At 38.3% G+C, this 15,545-nt stretch overlaps 1 long non-coding RNA gene across 1 annotated transcript in view; it reads left to right on the top strand.

The window, feature by feature from the left end:
- The window catches only part of LOC120372694, a 58,009-nt gene extending 44,752 nt beyond the window's left edge, over positions 1-13,257 (top strand). Inside the window, exons 2-3 of the long non-coding RNA XR_005585120.1 lie at positions 8,033-8,110; positions 13,239-13,257. This is a non-coding gene — a long non-coding RNA (uncharacterized LOC120372694). The remainder of the gene's footprint in view (positions 1-8,032; positions 8,111-13,238) is intronic.
- The last annotated feature ends 2,288 nt before the right edge of the window (positions 13,258-15,545 follow it).

Genomic DNA, 15,545 nt, shown 5'->3' with positions numbered 1-15,545 from the left:
TGTCACCTTTTCTTCAGGTGCTAAAAATCTCAATTCCTGGTTATACTAGTAATGTCCCTCTAACTGTAGAAATTGTTTTCTTTGAATAAGCAAGGAAAGAGGCTAGTTCTTTTGTGTTGATAATGTTAAGCTTTTAATTTTAGGGTAACTAGTTCTAGGTCATATTTCAGTTTCTAATCACTGGGATAAACACATTTCTCATGTCTCGGAAGACAGCAGCATTGCCTACAAACTTAAAGATACAAATTAAAACAATCAAAATTAAAAGCATTTTCAATTTGCATGATCACTAAGTCACAAGGTAGCTTCAGCATGTGATAGAGTGGTAGAGTATGCAAATTTAAATACTGTTAAGCAACAGGATACTTTTAGGAATGCTTTTACCGAAAGATATGCGGTGAGTATATAAATTTGAATTGTAATGACAGATCACTTCAGTCAAATGAAGCCTAACAATCAAAGCCATTTTGATGGCTACAGTATTTTTTTTTTCTGAAATATTTGAGACTGCAGTAGGAGAGCTCCAACTCAAAGCAAATATGAAAGGCATAAATTTTCTAGTGCTCCAGAGCTTCCCCATTTTAACTCTCATACTGGCACTAGTGCAGTATAAAATCAGTGGACTCTGGATACAACCAATTTACTTTTGGTTTAAATCACCCAATATTGTATTATTGTTTGGGCTTTTTTTTAACCAGCATTTTTGCTGATTAATGTCATTTGTGCTTTCATGTTATTTCATCATTAACCCGATCATCAGCTATAGGTAGCAAAAACTAACAATATCCTAGTAACCAGTTTACTATATGCATGTGGGCCTTATTTATTGCTTGAATGCAACATACAGCTTTTAACAGGGTTGCATGATAGAATGTTTGAATACAAACAATTAAAATCAAATTGTTCAAGCCCTGAATTTTTCATATATTAATAAAACATCAGCTTTGCATAGGTTTACTTATACTGTGTCTAAAGGTTTAGCAAATTAATGTTAACATGGCTGTGTAACCATAAACATGTAAATCCATGAAGATGTTTTATTGCACAGTGGTATTACTTGCGCCGTCAACTTGATAACAAGAATGATCCAAGTGAATTCTGACTGACAAAAATTGCAGTGGGATAACAACTTCAGTTTGTTTAAGCAAATGAGTGCCTAAGCTCTCAAACACTCTGTTTTAGAGCAGTCAGTTTTCATTAGTCCATTTCATGTCTCACAGGTATGTGTGTAACTACAATTAGCAACAAGCTACAAGTGCAGTTCTTTCACAGAAATTCATTGCATGGAGTAGAGGAGTGATAGAAGTTGAAGCTCATAACACTGCAGTGAAGTAAAAATAAAAGTAACAATTCTTGCACATTTAAAATGTGGTTTAGCTCTCCTTGGCTTTAGGGATTAAGGAGAGAGCATGATGATTTGCATGGCCCTGCGTTTACTGTGAAAAAGCCTTTTCTATAATTTATGCACTGTGATTCTTCAAGGGCCACCCAATGGAGCTGCAATGCACAAATGTGTTTTGATTATTTTTTGAGAAAAAACCATGAACAAATGGATATCATAATCAGTGTTTTTTTTAAATGTAAATTAATCAGTCCTTGAGATGCTTTTTTGCATTTTTAAACCATTTTAATATAAAGTCCTTTTCTTAGTTACTATAATGGATGAATGAACCCATTGTCAAATACTTCATTCAATGATAATTTGATGTCCATTAAATATGTGTGTCATCAAATTAACATCAAGTGCAAAAGGCTAATGAATCTATTCAGTACTTAAGCATGTTTTCGAAGGATGACATTTTCATCTGCCTGGAAACAAAGTTAGAGAATTAAACACCAATTCCATGCCTCTCTGAACACTCTTTAATAAGGAAATAGCTTGTGGAACTTGGCACATTTTCCCTAAACCATGAGATAAAGCCCATACATAAACAATAATATCCTGTGGTACTTGGTACCAAATTAGCTGACTTTTATTGCCACTGAATAGAAATGCACAGTCTGGCTTTTTCCAGAGTTCATTCTTGAAATTCCAGGAATATTGTAGTAGACCACTTCAAAGGTTATTATTCATCATCAGAAAAACCTTTTGACTGTTTACTGACTCTTGAGCTTCTCTCTCTTCTACATTGATAGATTATTTCAAATCACACAGGAGGTGCACATTCGATGAGGAAGGAATTATGTGTTCAAAGTGCAGGTTCATTAACTAAGTCATCATTTTGCAGTTAAGAATTGTGGTTACTCCTATTAAGGTGTGGGTAACTGTGAACATAGAAGGGAGGGTACTTGCTGCCCCATGGTGAGTGTTGTATTAATATTTGACATCTTTGCCTGTAGGCCTATACCTCTAGGTATTAATAACCTATAATGACGATTATTACTGGAATAATGCATATGGAAGATGGAACACCACCTTTACTAAAATTGACTTAAAATAAACTTTATTTACTAAATATTAACTAACTAATCCCAAATCCTTCTGAGAGATACATATATAAGTACTATTGTCCCCCATTTTACAGATGGGGAAACTGAGGCACAGTGAAATGACTTGCCCAAAACTACACAGTGGTAGAGCCTTCAGTCCATACTCTGTCACATACTGGTAAATTCATAGTGCTGGCCTTAGTCTTTTGTGATTTATTCGGTTGTATAAGGTCCTACACTACCTATATGTCCCCCACCTGCCTACATTCACTAACTGTGGTCTTGTCTGACTCCAGCACTAACTGTTATGGCAGGAAATGGATACCTTAATTGCCTTTCCCAATCCTATTGCTTGCAAAGTTGTATTACATCTCAATTTCCTGATTTCCCAGTCTGTCTGTGGGAGCGGAGGGGTGAGGGGAGGTCATCGGAAACCACAGAATATCTTAAAACAGATGGAACACGGGTTGCTACACCCGAGGAATGTTTTATGTAGAATGCAGTTAGGGAAGGGATGGGTATGCAAAAGTGGGAGACCTGATTTTAAATGGAGAGGAAGTTGCAAGGGGCTCCTGCACATGCTACTTTGCTTAGAGGCTTGCAAAAGCCTAGGGATTCTCCTGCTGGCTGGTGTTGAGACATTCCTGATATTATCACTTCTGGAAGGCAACACGTATAGGGATGGTATTTGAGTCTGTGGGTGGATGGCAGTATCTGGAGACTTCAAATTTCTTTGATTCCAGTACATCTGTATGTCAATCAGTCCTTATTACATTATGCTTGTTGTACTAGTTAGTTCTCATGGAGCTGGATGAAGATAAACTGCTATGAAGATAAACTGCTAAATATTTTAGATCTGTCAGCTGTCTACAGCACCGCTGTAGGGTACCACCATTCTGGTCTCTTGGAGGAATAGGTGAAATTGCTCTGAAGTGGCTCCACTCCTTTCTTTCTGAGAGATCTCAGAGGAGTATGTTGGACTCTCGTGCTGGGTACCATAGTGTTCTGTTGTCACCCCCCTGTTCAATATGGTTATTAGGAGGGTAAGTGGAGGAGTAGGAGATATTGTGTTTTCAGTATGTTGATGATGCCCAGCTCTACATCTCCATCTAATTCAGCCTGGCTAGTGCACATGAACAGAATTACACTGAAGTTTGGAGGAAAGGTTACCTGGCTGAGACTCACCCCAGAGAAGACTGTGAAGTAATGCTTGTGGTTTGGGGAAAGCAACTGGGAGCAATGGCTAGGACTATTTGATTGCCTAATATGGGGGTGGTTACCATTTGTTACTCAGTTTGCTGATTGCAGGCTGTATTGGATCTCTGGCTGAACCTGGAAACATCTATAGCGACAGGGATCAAGATTTCTTTACCCTCTGCAGTTGGCAAGAAGATTGAGAACTTTTCTCCTATGTCTTTGTCATCCTGATCTTAGACTGCTGTAGTGCCCTCTACGTGGGGCTGGAACTAGTGGTGCAGAACAGGGCTTTGGAGCGGAGCATGGACTGGAGCACAAAGCAGCTCCAGAGCAGTGGAGCTGCCAGTTTTTGCCTGGAGCTGGAGCGGAGCCGGAGCACAGCTCCAAAGCCCTGGTGCAGAATACAATTGCCTTATTAATTGGTGTTTCACAATGGTAGCATATTACATTATTGTTGAAGAGCTGCATTACCTTCTGTTAACTTCTGGGTGAAATTTAAGATGCTGATTTATCAGACTAAATACACAAATATTTTGGGCCCAACCAACCTGAAAGTTTTCCTCTGTCCTGGGTGATACGGTAAACAGTTGCAATCATTTGAGGGGTTGACATCTTCATAGCCTTAAAGGCTCTAGAGGTGGGTCTAGAACTCACTTTCTCCTTTATTATGATGGAAACTGGATTTGTTAAGTTTTATGGCACATGGCAAGGGTCATCTGTTATCTCAGGAAATGGGTTGTGCAATTGGGGTTTGTTGTGGGGTAACATTTCTGGAGGGCTATGTTGCAGTAAATGGGCGTATTATTATTGTTAAGTGGACTATGGTGTGACATTGCACTCCATATGTTTTATGGAAATGGTTTATGGCTGGCTGAACAAGGCAGGGTTCTGGAGTCCCAAGCTGGCAGGGAAAAGTGGCTCAGAGGTAATTTCAGCACGTCATGTGACAGTCCCAAGGGAGTATCTGTGACTGAACCCTTCACATATGGTATGGAGTGACCTGGGTGGTAAGACTCCTTTGCATTAAGGAGTTTTTACTGTTGCATGCCTAGAGCATGCATTTAACAAGGGAATGAGAATTAAGGGAATTAATACATTTAACAAGGGAATGAGATAATATTACAGATCCTACAAGGCAGATGCAGGTAACAGGTGTTTAAATGAGGGATGGGCAAAACCAGTTGGGATGGCAATCACTGACCTGAATTTTCACCCCAAATGAATACTGTGTTGTTTTCTTTTCAAGATTTGTAATCGTTGATGTATCTGTTTCGTTTGCATTTTTGTTTTTGTGCCTGCCTTTGTATTTCCTGGCTCTGTGTGTGCACGTATGTACATGAGAAAGAAGGAGCATGGGCACAGGAGGGAGATGCCAAAATAACACAAGAAGGTAGTTGGAAAAGTTTTCCGGAGCTGCTTTTAGGTTATTTCTGACCCAGCTGAAACCAGGAAGGACTGGATATGTTCTAGCTTGAGTTCGGCAACAAAAAGGTTTGGATTCACACAATAGAGGTCATACCCTGGTCCCATTGAAGTCAACTGGAATATTGCAGTCGTCTTATCCATTTTTTGGAGTGCCTGTATGAGCCAAACCACCGAACTGTTGGAAGTTTGCCTGGCACTGATATCTGTATTCTGTCTTTGCATCTCAATTAGTTTTTTTTAAAGTATTGTGCATTTTGAATAAAGGTAAGTAAAAATAATATTGTGCACATATATAGAACCTTTCATTTGATGATCTCAGGTTACTTTACAGGCATTAAAACACACAATGCTTTCAGGGGTGAGATGTCGTTGTTGTTAATATTGCACATAATACTACACAGTAGTTTGGGACAGGAGTGATGTATATCCAATTGAAAATGCACAGAAAAATTAGGAATTAGATTGTAATGACCTGACTAGGAATTCTCCTAGGACATCAGAGTTAATACGCCTACTCTGACAAAAATTGCCATGAGAATTTCAAAGAACTTTTCAATAACGCATAAATATTACAGTTAGAAAACCCAGTATTGAGTTTTCAAAGAGTGTAATCTCAGTGAGAGAAAATAGACTTCATACTTATAGACAATTAGGAGGCATTAACTTTTAATGGAATCTCCCATTAGTAAGACCTGTGGATATTACACTAATTTCATTTAAGTAGCAAGACGAAGAAATTATTAAATGCAGAGAAGATTTTACCTTTATGTTGCATAGTTCTTCACATCCCCCCCTTGAGTGTTGCCTAGTGAAGATATTAAATAAACAGATGCTGCTGTTTCTTACTTTCAAACACGTTATTTTGTGCTCTGTTACACATTTTAATATAAACAATGAACAAAGTTGATAGTTTATGTACAATAGACAGTAAAATTTTAAAGAGTATTCCAGTGAGTATATTTTATCCATTTGAAACATCGTTGAACATAATTCAGAATAAGAGATTGCTTTTCCATTTATTTTTAGGTAATGTTTTGGTAGCATTCTTCATGTTACTATTATATTTGAATTTAACAGAATTATTATAAATCACACACTTGACAATAATTCCTTCATTCTGGTTTTCACTCTCAACCCCGTCTCCTTGTTTCTATTTTTTTACCATAAAGACAAGATGGTTCTAAATTAGATTTAATACATTCTCTTTTAAAACTGGAAAGCTGGGTATTTCTGTAGAAGGACTGATTGTCAAATGCTTATAATAAAATGTACAGGCAGTTAATGGTAGTTAATCTTTCCATTTATAGACTTATTTGTCTATTACATTCTTTATTTCTTTATACTACTTTGATCATGCCCTGCTTGGTTAGTCCTAAGATAAAGGAGAAACAGACATTCTCATCACAGTTTCTCCATCTTAGAAAATCTTTTGTGAACAGAGACTTATAATTCAGTTTGTTTTTAAAACTCTGTTCTGAGGGTTTGCAGGCGAGTTTTTTTAGGTATTCAATATCAGTTATATATTTTTCCATCCATGAATTTACCTATGTAGAAAGGCAAGTTTATCATCAGTATGGTATTCATCAAGAAAAACATGAAATAGGCAACATAGTGCCAGTATTTTTGTTTCACTGGATTCCTTATTTGGCATCATTTCTTTCCTTTTTGAACTGCATAATGCATTTGGCTGGGAACTTCATTTAGTGTTTGAAAAGAAAGTGGTATCCTTAAGAAGTACTTAGGTATCACAATGTAGGATGCTAAGAATTGCCTCTGGATAGACCGCTCAAACTGATGTTTCTGCCATTTTAATGTACCCAAAGCCACTTGTGTCTGCTGTTGATGCCACTTGCATTCTCTCGGGTATTAGGAAAAAGGAACGTACTTTTGTTCTTGACACAGCAAGATGCAACCAAGGAATTACAAAAGCTGTAAAGGAAAGTGTTGGTACAGGAAGTCCCCGAACTTAACTAGTGATTGAATGGTGGATTCCACAAAATGAAGATCAGTGTGCACATTTGTCCTGAATTCAATCACTAAACTGGGATATGGTAACATGAAAAGACAAGAAATTAAATCTCAGTTCACTAGGGCTTTCTTTGCATTGGTCAAAATCAATATATTGGTATTTCATATATCTTTTGCCTTCTGTTTTTGAGAATACTTTAATGCTGAAGGATTTATATCTGCCTACTATAATAGGTAAATTGTTTAATAGCAGTTCCTTTCAGGACATGGGCTCCTCCCCCTTTCATTCGTCTGGGGTTAGTAAGACACTGGGTTATTTCCCTGCATACATTGCCCTTGGATAGCTTTAATTATGTATTTATCTTTTACAAAAAGTTTCTAAGTTTCTTGATCCAGATTTGGTTTTAAAAGTGACCTGCAAAGAGGAGGAAATATAGGGCCTGTGTCCTTTTTTGTTGCTTTATAAAATATGACTAGAAATACACCTCTACCTCGATATAACACTGTCCTCGGGAACCAAAAAATCTTACCGTGTTATAGGTGAAACCACAATATATTGAACTGGATTTGATCTGCCAGAGTACACAGCCCGTGCCCACCCCGGCGCGCTGCTTTACCACATTATATCTGAATTCGTGTTATATCAGGTCGCGTTATATCGGGGTAGAGGTGTATATGAGAAATTCAGGTCTTGTCTTACCTTGCATGGCCCTGATCCAGGGAAACACTTAAACGTGTGCTTAACTTTTTACTGTCATCAACATCTCGGAGACACCTCCCCACCAAAGGTTTTCCTGAAAAACTAGTGAAGACCAGTATTTATGTTCCTGATATTTCTTGGGTAAAGAACAAATAGGAAAAACAATTAAAAACAAAGCCAAAAATTTCAGGCTGTCTTTATTCCTCATAAAGAAGAATAAAGGGGCACAGGTCCATTAATTAAAAAGCCCTTTGCAGGACACCTATTCATTCAGGGTAAGTGTCTCCTGATTTTTTTTTTCATTCTTTACAGGTGCACAATGTAATAAAACTATTCCAGTGTAAAACTGCCCCATTGGAAGCTAAACGATATAAAGGTTATAGAAAATAGGTAAATAATCTTCTGCCTTTTCCACCTGAATTCTACACAAAATCATCCTTGCACAGTTTGTATTCCATGTAAGTGATCACCATTGTACAAGTATGGTAGAACCCTTTTGTAGTGCCTGATCATGAGAGATGTTGATCATTCAAGAAATCTCATTGAAGTCTAGTTTAGGCAAGACCATTGAGTGAAACTTTAATATAAATCAAGTAAAGTTTCAATGTATTTTAAAAACAAAAGTCCGTTGAGATGCATTCAAGCTTCACTAAATGAATTTTCACTGTATCCAAGTTAACTACATGGCCTTGTTTATGCTTGCCGTTCCCCTGCCCCTTCCCTCCCCCGCCCCCAAATTTCTCAACTTTGCTACCACTGGCAGTGCTGAACTGGTGGGAAATGTAGGGTGAGGGGAAAAGGTAGTGTTGATACAGCTTCTGTAAATCCCATTGTTCTATATGCAAGTTATATCCACGTTGTACTACAAGTAATCCTCTCTGAATAAAATGAAAGATGTTAGAGTTCAGAAACATGCTTATTTGTCCAACAAAAACAAGCACCATCTTCCTAGTTAGTTATCACATCATCTTTAGAATTCTGCAGAAAATTTATATACAATGGTTATTCAAATTAATTAAAATGAACTGTAAATATTTGTAGGTCCTATCATTATTTCCCCGATTCTGTTAGAAAAGTAGAATGATGATAGTCCAGTTATGGCTCCAATGCATGAGGCAGCTTCCAAAGTGCATAACTGCAATTTCCTATGTTTAAGATTTCTAACTATACCTTCCTGACCTCAGGGGATCTCTGCGTAACACCTGGACTCTGTGCAGGTCATGTGGTCTTACAGTGGATCATGGGATAATGTGCCAAAGGCACGAGTACCTGCAGCAAGAGCCTGAAGGCAGAGTGGGAGTGGTGATTAAAGATAAGGGAGAGGAAAGGAATTGGAGAAGAATCTAGGGATAGCAGGGGGCATGTCAAAAGGATAGAGCTCAGAGCTGGAGATAAGTGTTAAAGATGCGAGGAAGGAGGTAAGGCATGGAAGAAGTAGAGAAGAGAATTCTAGCCACATATTCTCATTCTTGTTTTTGGAAAGATGAACAAGATACTGCACAGAGGAGGTTGTTATGGATGAGGGAATAGAGAAAAAATATTAAGGGAAACTTAATGGTAAAGAAGAGTTAGCTGGGGTTGACTGACATTCAAAAACATGTTTTATTATAATCATAAATTAATAATCCATTGTGAGAAATATCCTTTCGCAAGAGTAGATTACATGGTAAGCAGTCCGACCTTTACTTTAACATTCTTTTGTTTGTGGAAAAATAAAGCAGTAATTGCAACACTGAAATCATTCACTGCAGTTTCATTCCTCCCCCATTCAGGTTAAACACTCATTTAGAAGAAAATAATAATTATGCACCCGATTGGGTGGGTAATAGCCAGGAAACACTGAAAGGAAATGCCTGTAATATTTTTTAAGTGTGATAATCATATTTGATTTGGCTGCATCTACAAAAATTCAAATAAAAATGTCTGACTTCATTTACAGAAGGATTTTTTTATTACACTGTGGAGGGAGGGGTGAAGGAGCAAAGCACCAAAATGGTCATGTATTTATTTGAAAAATTAGAAGAGACTTCTGGCAGCCTCACAGAATATCAGATTACCAAAAAAATAGAGACACTTTTAGACTGTAGGAGTTGTAATATTAGAGACATGCACAGTATTTACTTCTAGTCTAAATACTTATTTTATCCTGTCCCAGAGAGGTTTCAGAGAGTGATATGAAAATTCCACTCTGCTTTATCTTTCAGATGTTGGTTCTATACCCTAGAGAGAGAGAATAAGAGAGCATATTTGTTTTGGGGTTTTTAAAAAAAAGTAATCTTTGGTCAAACTAAATTCCAGCTAAAGATATCTTCAGAAAACTAATGGGATCCATTCAAAGTTTTTTTTAATAGTCATATGAAAAACATATTGGGACAAAAAATAAATGTTTCCAATGCAGTAAGTACTGAATATTAAATTCCTGATACACACACTCCTTATCTGTCTTCTACATATCAGTAAATATTCAAACATTGAATAGGAGATTAGAAGTTTATAGGAGATTGCTTCTTATTCATTGGTACAGTATGGTAGAACTTTGATGTTAACTGAGACCTTTATTACCTGTGAAGTAAAACCATTAGATATGGGGCCTTTGAATTGTTTGAATTACAGCTGCAGTCAAGTTTATTTTCACATGAATGCAGGCATAGTACTTTATTTTAGACTGCAAGTCTTGTAGGGAGAGAGGTTTCATGTTATGAGATGTCAATTGAAAATTAATAAATCAATATCTTTCCATAGACTTCTGTACTCCTATGATACTTCCTTAAGGCATTTCCAGAGTAGGGAGACTGAACTGTATAGGTTAATTCAGAGTACATTTGCTATGTTATTGAAGATTCCAACTCTGTCAAGATATTGATTATTATTAAATATGTTTATTAAGGGGCCGTATTATTCCAGCTTCTGGCTGTTAGAGGCCCATTATGTTCTCAGAGATGGCTATTGTTATCCAATTTCATAAACTGCTCATTCTTAGCAAGCAGACTAATTCAGCTAGGAGAATAAGTGAAATATTTACAGACTATGTAACAACAGGGAATAAATGTGAGTGGCAGTCCCATGGAGACTAGCAATGGAGAAGTATATATTACAAAAGAGACGATGATATTTTAATTAATCACTGAATGTAAGAGACAAAAATTGGGTTCACAGATGTATTCGAGTTCATTGACATTTTCTGTCTTTTCCTCATAATTCTATGATTCACTTACTGTAACCCTCATACTTCTAGGGAATGTAAAAGTGATTGCTTCTGAGACCTGTTGAATTTTGGATACTATAATGTTCAACACTAATTGTTGAAGGTGTAACAATCAGGTCTAAAACTGTAATCTTCCCATCACCCTTCTTTTCTCTTATTGAATACTTTTCTGTGGCTAATGAGCACAAATATGTTATCTGTAGATGTATGTAAGTAGTCACCTTTCTCCAGTTTGTCCAGTGGTGGAGATATTGCTGCTTCATTAATGGTACTTTGCCATGACTTGGTGCTCTCCTTGTGGGTATTCAGTGTAAGACTTCTCTGAAATTGTTATCCTCCTGTCCAACCCTTGAATGCTGTGTTGAAGTTTAGAATCTTTGACATCCCCTGTAATTATGCCATAAGATATAGCAAATACACCTCTTAAGGGCTCAACTTGGTAGGTGCTGATTACCCTCTACTTCTGGTGCTCTGTTCTGTTTTTAGGCCACTAAACGATGTGGGTCACTCTAAGTCTATTTTGAGGCTGAAGTGTTTCCCCTGTGTCCCTTGTTACCTATAGAAAGAAGGTCCCCTCATTTTTCATCAGAAACAGCAGGCATTGTCCTGGAAAACTTAAAACCCACTCCATTATCAGAACTGGGTAATTGTCTGAGACACCAGGTACCTTGAGACTGGAACTCAGTTAAGGAAAGTGCCCTTTAAAAAACAAATGTTTAGCAGTGCTGATGAGGCTAAATTGCATCATCTACTTACCATCAACGAAAGGAACCACTGAATAATGTCAGAACATGCAGGGCTACAAAGGGGAGGTAGAAATGGGTTGTGTGTTCTCCTGTAACTTTGCACCTTCTGTGTCTTTGCTGCAGAGCTAATTTGGGTGAATTAATCTCAAATTAGCCGAGCTTGAGTGAGAGTCCGGCCACACTGAAAAATAACATTTGAACTGCACAGAGTGATTGGATTACTGCACAGAATGACTGCATTGGCAGATGTCCAGTTGTTCTAACTCAAGCCAATGCAGTTACAAGCACCACCACTTTCCAGTTAAGGGTTTTTATGTGTGGACAGGACTCAAGATTGGGGCAATCCTCAAATGATAACTCAAGCTAACTCTGTAGTGAAGACAACCACTAGGTCAATAGTGAATGAAAATCATTGGTTAGTAGCATATTTGAAATGAAGTGGCAATCACAACCCAGCTCCTAGTCCAAGTCACTAACCCACATTTGGCAGTAATTTGTATTGTCATATTTGTTGAAACAGTATGGTGGAATTTTGATGTTAATCTGTTGCTTTATTATCCAGGCCCTGAGCAGAAGGGCCAGGGATTGAGAGATGGGTATGGAGTGTGAATTACTGTCCTGCCCCAGAGGTCAAATTGAATCATCATGGCAGGCAAACACGGGGAAGCTTGTGGAATACTGTGCTGCCAGTGCTGTGCCTCTCCTGCAAATAGAGAACTACTGTCTGGGCTAGTACCTTTAACAATACAAGATTCACATTCTGAAAATAAAAAAAGGGAGAATTAGGCAGTGTGGCCAAGTGGCAAGTTGGAAGATATGTGGTATGCGCCAGTGACAGCGGTGCTCGGCTGATATCACAGTCATGAAGGACAGAGGTGAGGAGGAGAGCTTTGGAAGAGAAGAGAGAGAGACATAAGCATATGTAGTAAGCTAGTGTGTTCACTGAGCACAAGGAATGGCACAGAAGGATTTCATGCCTGATTATAGACTAACCAAGGGGTAGTGAGTCAAGGGTGGTGATGATTTTTCACACATGCCACAAAATGTAAAACAATCTGTTTAGTCATAAACGAATCTTTTTGCATTATTTGCATTATATGTCACTGCCCAAAGAGAAAAAATATTTGTTTAAAAATAAAAGCTTCAGGCTCAGAGTGATTTGAAACAAAGGGTATCAAAATGCTTTACAAAGGTTAATTCATTAAGCCTCACAACACACTCTGTGAAACAGGTACCCTTCATTCCTTTATATGTGTAATACCATGCCTATGAAGAACACATTGTTACAGTGATTTTAAACTGTAAACTTAGAGTAAACTTGATCTTAGCGAAAAGGCCGAGAAGCCCCTCTATCTGAGGACTATATATTAAATGGATTTTTAGAGTAAACTGAGGCCCAGAGCTGATGAGTCATTTGCATTCAGGCCACACGCAGCTCAGGAGAAAGCTCAGAATAGGACTAACTCCCAGTAACCGGCTCTAACCACTAGACTACAATCCTCCTGTATATTTAAAATGCAAAACAGCTTTACGTTTTTCTGTCTTTTTCTACTTTACACTTTAACAGGATATGACTTGATTTCCAGAGAACTTGGAGGCAATTCACATTATCCACTCCACTTTGTAAGTTATATTATTTGCAAAACTAGATGATTCAGCCCCCTGATGAAAATTGCCCAGTCAGACAGACCTAATTTGTGTAGAAAGGAAAGTGTGTCATTTGCGGAAAGGTCTGTTCTCTGCGAATCTATTTGATGGATGAATGAAGGGAATAAGAAGAATTTTATTAAAGCACCATCTCAAAAATCAGTTGCAAAGGGTATATGTCTGTAAATGTTTCCACTGAATACATGACAATCTATAAAGTGGCTGAGTCAGTAACTGAATTCTGTTTTCTCCTACCAGTCCAAATACAACCAATTTGTAATTGTTTCTGGTGATTTTCATACTAGCACTTTATTTAGCTGTTAACAAATACTATCATTCCTTCTTACACAGAACTTAAACTAATCCATTTACATGACTGCTGTAGCTTTCCCAGACTCTCGTCTCTCTCACCAACAGAAGTTTGGTCCAAAGACAGATATTATCTCATCCACCTGGTCTCTCTCTTAGCTAAACATGTACATTAACCCTCGGAGCCCTGAAGACAAGTTTATTATCAGCCTCACTTCTCTTCCATGCCCTGGTAGAAACCCTGCTTCCCACCATTGAGAATGAGACTCATTCACTCACTACCCAAGCATTCTTGCCAAATACTGGAAGCTGTCCTGTCCACCTATCCCCCTAAAATGAGTTGGCCAGCAAACTCTGCTCTACTAACCACTGCACTACTAGCTTTTCCCTACTAATGGTTTCCATGCTGATTTCTCTCTACCCTGGCCTGCCTGCCTTCTGGAATCTGTGCCCTTCTCCTAGTTCTGTCTAAAAGAGGATTTGGGGAATGGCAGGCTTTATTGGGATTATAGGCCAGAGAAGGAAATTGGCGTTTGTGTTGAGTTGGGGAGGCAGGAAAACTCAAGATCTGCTCCAAGTAACACATTTTGGACTTTCCCAGCTTTCCATCATAGCACCTTCTTGCAGCCTCAGAAAATCATTTGAAATTAATCATGTCTTAATAACCTCTTTATTTTCAGTCCTTTCCTAATCCTGTCTTTAAAAGCCATTTGCTTATCAAGGACAGAGTAGCTATTAGCTGAAGCACTGAAGATAAAGGGAGCTGATTAGTGAAGTGTCACAAGGACCACTGTTGGGACCGATTGTGCTCACATTATATATCAGTGACATGTGAAAAGCAGCATGCAGTTGTAAGGATGAAATGTGCTAATGACGGCCTTCTCATAAAAAGGAAGCGAACAGGACACACCCATTCAGTGAACTTGTATTGACTGGAATCAAGGAAGATAAGTGTAACGTTCTAAGGAAGAGTGATCAAAAAAGGGGACTGCACCTTTAACTGCATTTTCTTTCTGTTTTTTCTTTGAGGAAATTAATGTTCATAAAAATGAAGGATTAGGAACCAGGCATAAGATAAGCTCACTACACTCTTTCAAACACTGTTTTGCCAGGATACCTCAATTGTGAACTGCAGCAGTCCTCTCCTTTTCCAGTGTTGAGCCATCTACTCTGTTCTACCAGTGCATGGCATGTGACCTGTAGCGCTCTGTGCTGTTCTAGAGAGGAGATGTATAGAACCCACACCGGGATGCTGGTATTCACAAGGAAAAAGTAATCTGCATTGTGGGTGGTTAGTTCAAACAGAAAAACTAAGACATGCTCCCATGCTGTGCAGTTTCCATCAGGCAAAGTTGAATAGCAAAATGACAGTGTTTCCGCTTTCCCGACTGCCAGTTTATATCTGGCTGTTGTCCTCATCAGCACACACATTCCTTCCTCCTTCTCTGGAGAGCTGTAGGTTGCTAAGAAGTATGTGAATTTAACTTCTGCATTGCAGGCAAACAGTGCCTCATTTGACAGTTCCTCTTTGTAATTAAAGCAGTGGCTGTACGATTAGCTGACTGCTTTGGGTAGGGTTTTAATCTCTGTTAGCCCACCTATATCCCACAAACTCAGGGAAGTGGATGGTCCTGGAAGTTGTAATGGAAGATAAAAAGCAAATCCACCCAAATAGCAGTGTTACCATCTGATAACTGCTTGATGACCTGTGCTAATTTAGTTTGGTGATTGCAATTGTTTACAGTACAAAAACCACTGGCACAATTAATACCATTTAGCACTTTGGTAGTCTGAGCAGTGATAGATTGAATGGGCTGAACTACCTCCTCTGCTTTAGAAGTGATCCTTTCGGCTCAAAACAGGTATGTTAGTGGGGCCATGTGGGGAAACGTGCTCTCTCATTCCCTGTGCTAAGCCT

The sequence above is a fragment of the Mauremys reevesii genome, linkage group 9, assembly GCF_016161935.1.
Source record: "Mauremys reevesii isolate NIE-2019 linkage group 9, ASM1616193v1, whole genome shotgun sequence".
Lineage (NCBI taxonomy): Eukaryota > Metazoa > Chordata > Testudines > Geoemydidae > Mauremys > Mauremys reevesii.
The sequence above is the reverse complement of the archived record's forward strand: the minus strand, read 5'-3'. Positions and strand labels throughout refer to the sequence as shown.